The sequence below is a fragment of the Pteropus alecto genome, unplaced genomic scaffold (genome assembly GCF_000325575.1).
Source record: "Pteropus alecto unplaced genomic scaffold, ASM32557v1 scaffold223, whole genome shotgun sequence".
Classification (NCBI taxonomy): Eukaryota; Metazoa; Chordata; class Mammalia; order Chiroptera; family Pteropodidae; genus Pteropus; species Pteropus alecto.
The window spans coordinates 1,619,328-1,626,744 of NW_006434441.1; the positions used below are offsets into that span (position 1 = coordinate 1,619,328).

A 7,417-nucleotide genomic window follows, 5' to 3' on the forward strand; every position below is an offset into this window, starting at 1 on the left:
CAGCCGGAGGCTCAGCCAGTGTTGGGCAGCAGCCTCTGGCAGGGCAAGGGGCTGCATGTGGGGATGGCAGGCTAAGGGCAGCAACGGCTAAAGAAACAGGACCAGGACACAGAGGGACACAATATCGTGGGGACAGAGCCTAAGTATGGGTGTGTCTCTAGCTCGAGACCCACTCTGGGGGTCAGATGGCAGATGAGGGGCCCTGAGCTGGGGAAGGACCAGAAGCCATCCTCCTCGGACGGGGACACCTGGGTCTGCCCAGAGATGAGGAGACAGATGTGTTAAAGAGAAACTTATTCGAAAGAATGGTAAGGCAGACTTCATTCAAGGGGCCAGTGATGGGTATCGGGGCCACTGCAATGGGGTCTTGCAGGGGAATCAGGTTAGACTTTTAAACACTTGTGAGGCTGGGAAGTCAAGCAGGGTTTCCCAGATCTTCCTGTAGTACCGACAGATTTGGATTAATTTCTCTCTTCTTGAGGTCCACAAGACATCCTGAGGTTCCTAGGCCTGCCAAGAAGTGACCTTCCTTACTCACCTGTAAGGCTGGGAACACTGTAAGCCAAGTACCAGGACGACTTTTCCAAGAAAGCTCCATAAAGTCACCTTAGCTACTTAGAACTGGCTGGACGTACCTGATTCCATGCATCGTTCTGAAATTTGACATTCCACTCTAAGCCCTGGTTATTTCACCAATGTTTCCAATTGTGTTCCGTTACAAGAACAGATTCTTATTGAACATTTGCAAATGATTGATTATATTGCCATGGAAATAAGAATATTCAAAAAGAGTTTCCGAATTCTGGAGGGATTGGGTAGGGAGAAAAGATAAATGTTTTATTTCTGTTTACGAAAGTATAATCTATTAAACTCCTATAAGTTATAGCTTAAGTGAAAGGGATTCCTTACATCTGAAAAAGAGAACATCAAAGAACTAGCAGTGTTCCAAAATCAAGACCACAATCATCCAGTATCAGTTTATTCAGTCCCATGTAATCAATTCTTGTTCTGCTTGACCCTGGATTAGCAGTTTCATAAACCCACGCGCTTCTAAAGATTTGATGAGAATTAATTTGACAAGAAGATTGGTTGTTTCTGTGACACACTCAAAGATAATAACCAGAATCCTGACTGAGAGTATTATATCAGGACATGCCATAGACAGCTTTCTATGAACTTTATACAGTGTGAAATATTTATATTAATAATAGTTACCCACACAAATACAACCTAGGAAACATTAAAGCCTCTCTTTAACAATGCGTTCTCACACAATTTAGCAAATCAAATAACTGTGCTTAAGGTAACATCTCTCTTTTTTACAAGGTGAAAGAACAGACTTGGAGACTTTCCAGGGGCGCTCTGGGAAATCTCAAAGTTAGTTTAAGGTCAAACAACAACAACAACAACAACAACAACAACAACAACAGAACAAAAAAAAACCATTAAAAAAAACTGCATTTAGGATTTGACTTTGGGAATTAAAAAAAAAAATGTAAAAAACCTTAGCTCTTTTAAAAGTGAAGAGTCTTGTTTCTCTTAAATAAGCAAAGGCATGATACAGGTTAGCAGAAGGCACGGGAAGTAGTGCTGTTAAGACACAGACCTTGGTGTCCTCGGCAGGTGACTTTCAAGGTAAGAAAAAAACCTTTTACAGTCTCTTAAGATCAGACCAACAATCCAAGACAACCCTGCTGTTCTGACATATCAAATTTCTAGTTTTGTTTCATTGTACTTTGATATTAAGCCTCATTAAAAAAATACTTTATAAAGAAACCCATTTGAATCCAATTGGGCTTGACTATATGAGGTAAGATCTTTTTTCTGCAAAACTTCTGCAACTTTCTTACATTCATTCAGGTATTTATTTTCCTACCTTTTCCTCTTCTCATTCTGGAACAAGTCATTCATTCTATTTTAGAATAAAATGACTTTCTTTTGCCTTAACAAAGACACATCCTTCATACCTTATACCTTTCCTTTTCAAAAAACACATCCTTATATTTCTTGCATACTTTTCATACACAGTTGCTTCCTTTCACCCTTATTATTTCTAGTAGTTTAAAATTTATTTTTAATTATAGTTGACAGACATATATCCAGTAGTTTTAATTAGATATATTGATTATAATTTTTAAACATTTGTAGCCTTTCTTTTGCAGAGAAATCTAGGAAATAGATGAGTAAACTCTCTCGCATGCCAGCATTCTCTATGAGCAGACTAGCAAATTGTATGAACATATACCATCTCAGTTTTTAGAAACATGTTTCTTTATAGTACAGTTCATGTTTATTAACAGACTCAAATTTATTTTTCTTTTCTAAACCATAAAAAAACAAATTGTGGTGATCTGTTGCGCTAATGCCATTGAAGGTGTCCAGAACATGCCACCTGCAAATATGTCACTTTGGCATAAGGATTATTATGACCTGCAGGCAGTTGAAAAACAGCAGACATGGGAGGGGCTCTCTGCCCTAACCCTGTCTGTTGAAAAACAGAACAAATTTCTATTTGTCAAGGTGTGCCATCTACCATAGCAGGCAGCCTGGAGGCTGCAGAGATCAGTCTGCAAAACAAACCTCACTAAACAACCCTTATTTACCATACATTTTCAGTCACTTTCCCACAATTTACAGCCCCTAGGAGCTCAGACTCTTTTCTGTTTCTAGTCAGTTCTCCACAATTTGTTGCCCTCTATTAAAACAGTATGTAAACACCAGATTCTAACAGTTTCTTTGGGTTCATCACTTCTTTTCTATGAAGCCACCCACCATGCACGTAAAATAAATGATGTACACTTTTTCTCTTGCTAATTTGTCTTTCGTTTAATTTGCAAGACTCAGGAACAGAACCTAAAAGGGTAGGAGATAAAGTTTTTCCTCCCCTATAAAGTGCTAATTCTACCCAAAAGGAACTGTTTTAGTCAAAATTAATGGAGAGCCCCGCCTTACCCCTTCATCCACTCAAGTTGCCCATGGTAAGGCCTGCCTAACACAACAGTTTTCCCCAGTACTTGATGGCAGGAGAGCAGGCACCCCAACACTGGGGCCCTTGTTTGTGTTTTAATTTAGTGCTTTATGCAAAGTCAGGAGACTGGATTTGGCTGTTTCCAGAGCCCCAGGATCTCGTCACCAGCCAATCTAGAGCTAAGCTGACATTTCTATGAGCATCCACAGCAGCTCCGTTTGCACTTTGTGGGGCCTGGAGGCAGACAGACCCAAGCTGGGGTCAGGCATACACTCACCCTCACATAGGCTGGCCTGGGAGTGGGGCCCTGCCCGGTTCCACACTCACACTTGGGAAATAGGGAGAGCAGGGTTCTGACAGGTGGGGCTGATCTTCAGAGCGAGAGGAGAGGACACAGCAGGGGGGTCAGCAACAGCCCAGCTGGGAGCCCCCAGACTTTCAGGGCCTGCCAGAAGGATCCAGTCTGGGTCAGCTGAGCAGAGGAATGCGTGTGCCCTGGGAAGCAGTCAGGCAGGACCCTGAGGGCAGGGCCCGCTTGGTGGGTGCCAGGCACAAGGGTGGCTGTGTTGGATGTGGGGAAGCAGGAAAGGGGCCCTCATTCCGGCCTCATGTGTCCTTTCAGATCACCACTTAGTTACAACTTGAAGGACTGGGGGCCATGGGTCCTTTCAGACACCATGTGGGTGCTGACGTCAGAGGTTTGACATCAGTGTCCCTAGCCCACTCTGGGGGAGCTGGTCCCCACGGTTCCTAAGGCTGAATGAGTCTGAGGCATGAAAGGCATGCTTGGCTGAAACAATGGGGCCCCTGTTTTCAGTGGGTGGAAACTGTGGTTGCTGGAAGAGGCTCATTCAACCCCAGTGTTTACACATGAGGAGCCCAGGGCCAGAGCAACAGGAAGTGAGTGACCTGATCCCCTCACAGAATGATCACAAAACGAGCTGGTGGCAGAGCCAGGGCTTGCCGGTGGCTCTCAGCCCACAGACACAGCCAGCTCCCTCCACTCTGGGTCAAGATAATTTCCAGTGTGGCTGTCCCAAATGGACATTTGGGCTACTTCCACCTTTTGGAGGCTGTGAATGATGCTACAGTGGACATGGGGGTACAGATATCTCTGAGTTCTTGCTTTCAATTCTTGTGGGTATGCACCCCGAAGTGGGGCTGCTGGGTCCCATGGCAGTTCTGTTTTTAATTGTTTGAGGAACTTCTGTACTCTTTCCTATGGTGGCTTCAGTTTTACATTCCCACCACAGTGTACAAGGATCCAGTTTCTCCACATCCTCACCAACACTTAAAAAACAATTTTTTTTTAATTTTTTTTCACGCCTACAGCACCTGGTTTTCCTTGGTGGTCTCTCATCCAAGTACTAACTAGGCCCGACCCTGCTTAGCTTCCGAGATCAGACGGGATTAGGCTTGTTCAGGGTGGCATGGCCGTAAACACACACACACACACACACACACACACACACACAGTAGCCACCCTAACAGGTGTGAGGTGAATCCCTTTTTATAAAGACACCAGTCATTGGATTAGACCTCATCTTAACTTAATCATCTACAAAGACCCTATCTCCAAATAAGGCCACAGTCACAGGTGTTGGGGGTCGGGACTTCAACAGATTTAGGGACATGATTCAACCCAGAACATATATATTCACACATACACAAATAGTTTGTTTTGGTTCCTTACGTGGGGGTTGAGGGGGTGGTGATGGGTGTGTGTGTGTGTGTGTGTGTGTGTGTGTGTGTATGTACACACACACACAGTGTGTCTTGGAGCTGTTTCCACACCAGGATAATCTTAGCTGCTGCATGTTAGTACATGGTCTGGCTGTCTATTTAACAATCTCACCTTTGTAGGTATTTAGTTATTTTGGAGATTTCAAATGATATGGATGAATTCCAGTCATCCTCACTCAGGGAGGACTCTGTATAGGAAAGACCTGTCAGGAAAGGGTGCTGTGGGCCTGGACTCGGACACTGAGCACCTGCCCAGCGCCCGTAGACAAGCAGGGACACTGGGACTTGGTTTCCTTCCTGTGAAATAAAACAGGCTTGTTTAGCAGAGCTGCCGAAGCAAGCTTGCCAGCCAACCATCCCCACAGAACAAAGGAAGTTTATCTTCATTGGAATTGCCACCGCCGCCACCCACTGCAGCTCCACACAGTCTGAATTGTCATCGGGGAGATAGGGCAGGGACACTGTAAACAAGGGACATGAGTCCAGAATGAACAGCGTTGCGATATCAACCCACTGAGGGGGTGCTGCAGGCTTGCAACAGACACAATGCAACACCGTCCCGTGTAACTAGCAAGGCTTTCCCTTATTCTCAATCTGAGGATCTGCTCTCGTGAGCATCTTAGAGGCTTACAAATGAGATCACGACCCTCAATTTCACGGTTTTTTACCGAGAAGGGTGAAATGTGATGAATTCAGGTGAAGTTTGGTGATGGCGAGATGAGAAGAGGAGTGCTTCGCCCCTCCTGTTGGGTGGGGACAGTGTAGCCAGAGCCTCCCACGGAGGGTGAGCAAATAGGCTTCTATGTCTCTGTGAACCAAGACCTGGCCCAGAGGCCAGGACCCTGGAGCCCTTGCCCGCACAGTAGCAAATGACTGCTGACTCCAGCAGCAAGCAATAATCTTCCCGTTTGCCTCATAGGGGATGAAGGCTGATGTCATGCCTGGAAACTTGCTGGGGATGCTCCTGTGGTGGACACCACTTTATGCTTGAACTTCAACTTCCCCAAACTGCTTCCACACATTAGGCCTGTGAAGTAGGAACAGAAGTCTGACTCTGCCAGACTGGTTCCCAACCTTTTTGGCACCAGGGACTGGTGCTCCTATGAGAATCTAATGCCTGGTGATCTGAGGTGGAGCTGAAGTGGTAATGCTAGTGCTGGGGAGTGGCTGCAAATACACATGAAGCTTTGCTCACTGTGCAGCCTGGTTCCTAACAGGCCATGGACTGGTACCGGTCCATGGCCCAGGGGGACCCCTGATCTAGTCACTCACATGTACTTACTGAGCCCCTGCTATGCACTCTCTCAGGAGCTGGGGGGCCAGCTGGGACAGAGGCATGATCCTTGCCCTCTGCAGCTGGGACAGTAAATGACCGAGAGAACCATAGGCGGCAATAAGGATGCTGTAAACAATGAGAGCGGGAGGTGCTCACAGGACTGGAGAACTACTTCAGGAGCTCAGGAAAGGCCACTCTGAGGAAGTGACATTAAAGCTGTCTTTAAAATGCCACTTCTCAGAGCAACCTTGTCTGACCTCCGTGAGCAGCCAAATGAAGATGTAGAACCCAGCATCCCACAGGAAGAACAGCAAGTGGAAATCAGCTTGGTTTGCTCCAGGGACATAAAAAAATGTCAGTGTGCGTGAGGGGAGATGGTGGACAAGAGGGAGGTCAGGGTGGGAGCAGGTGGGGTCAGCTTGGAGCGGGAGATGGAGGGCAACAGGCGTCTGGATTCTGTCTGAGTACCAAGGGAAACACGCACAATCACAGAAATGAGAAAGGGGGGCGGGAGATGACCTCTGGTAGTGGCAGAGTGGTGAACTAAGCATGTAAACCCCAAGATGACAATGGTAAATACCAAACTGAAAAATATTTAAAGACACTGGGAAGCAGACAGAAACTAGAATTCTAACTAAAATCAAAACCAACAGAAACCAGCTGCCCTGGGAGGGGAAACACTGGCCCAGGGTGCTGCCCACCCTCAGCTCTGGCTGTGCAAATAGGCAGGACAAGTCGAAGCTCCTCTGGCTAATGGTGCTGACCTGAGCTGGGGAAGCAGTGGGAATTTATGGGAGCCCTGTAACATGAACTCTTTAGAAAGAACAAGATACCCTCCCCAGATGACAGGTCAGCCAGGTGTGCAGGGAGAACCTGGAGAAGGCACATTTACCCCAGAGCGTAGTGCAGAGTGAGAGCTGTGAGCGATGCATCTCTACCCTGAGTGCTCTCAACCTCATGTTCCTCGGTGACCGAACTCTGAAGCCTGATGGGCTCAGACAGAGCCCAAGGGAGACACAGCAGCTGGAAGCTGGCAGAACCGTGTCCTAGAGAGAAGTCCCCCCTCTGCCCATATCCTGGGCCTGGTCCCGTAGGCATAGGGTGGACCTGTGTAACTGGGCCAAAAAGCTGCAGTGGGCAGCTCCAGGAACAGGCGGCAGTGACGGCAAACCAGAGGGGGCAGGTCTGCAGTTTGGATGGGGCAGGTGAATTGCTCACCTGAACAAAGAGCCAAGCCTCTGCAGAGGGACGTGACAGACTCCAAGTTCACCATAACACTATATATACAATATCCAATTTTTAGCCCCAAATTACTGAAATGTAAAGAAACAAATATAAATCTATATCCAGGAAAAAAGACCAATCTATAAAAACTGGGCCCAGATGTTGGATTCAGCAGACTTCAAAGTAGCTATTAAATATGTCGAAAA

At 46.5% G+C, this 7,417-nt stretch overlaps 1 pseudogene; it reads right to left on the reverse strand.

Annotated features, from left to right (window-relative positions):
* Nucleotides 1-4,291: 4,291 nt before the first annotated feature.
* LOC112477863 lies at nt 4,292-4,410 on the reverse strand (annotated as a pseudogene).
* Between the last annotated feature and the right edge of the window lie 3,007 nt (nt 4,411-7,417).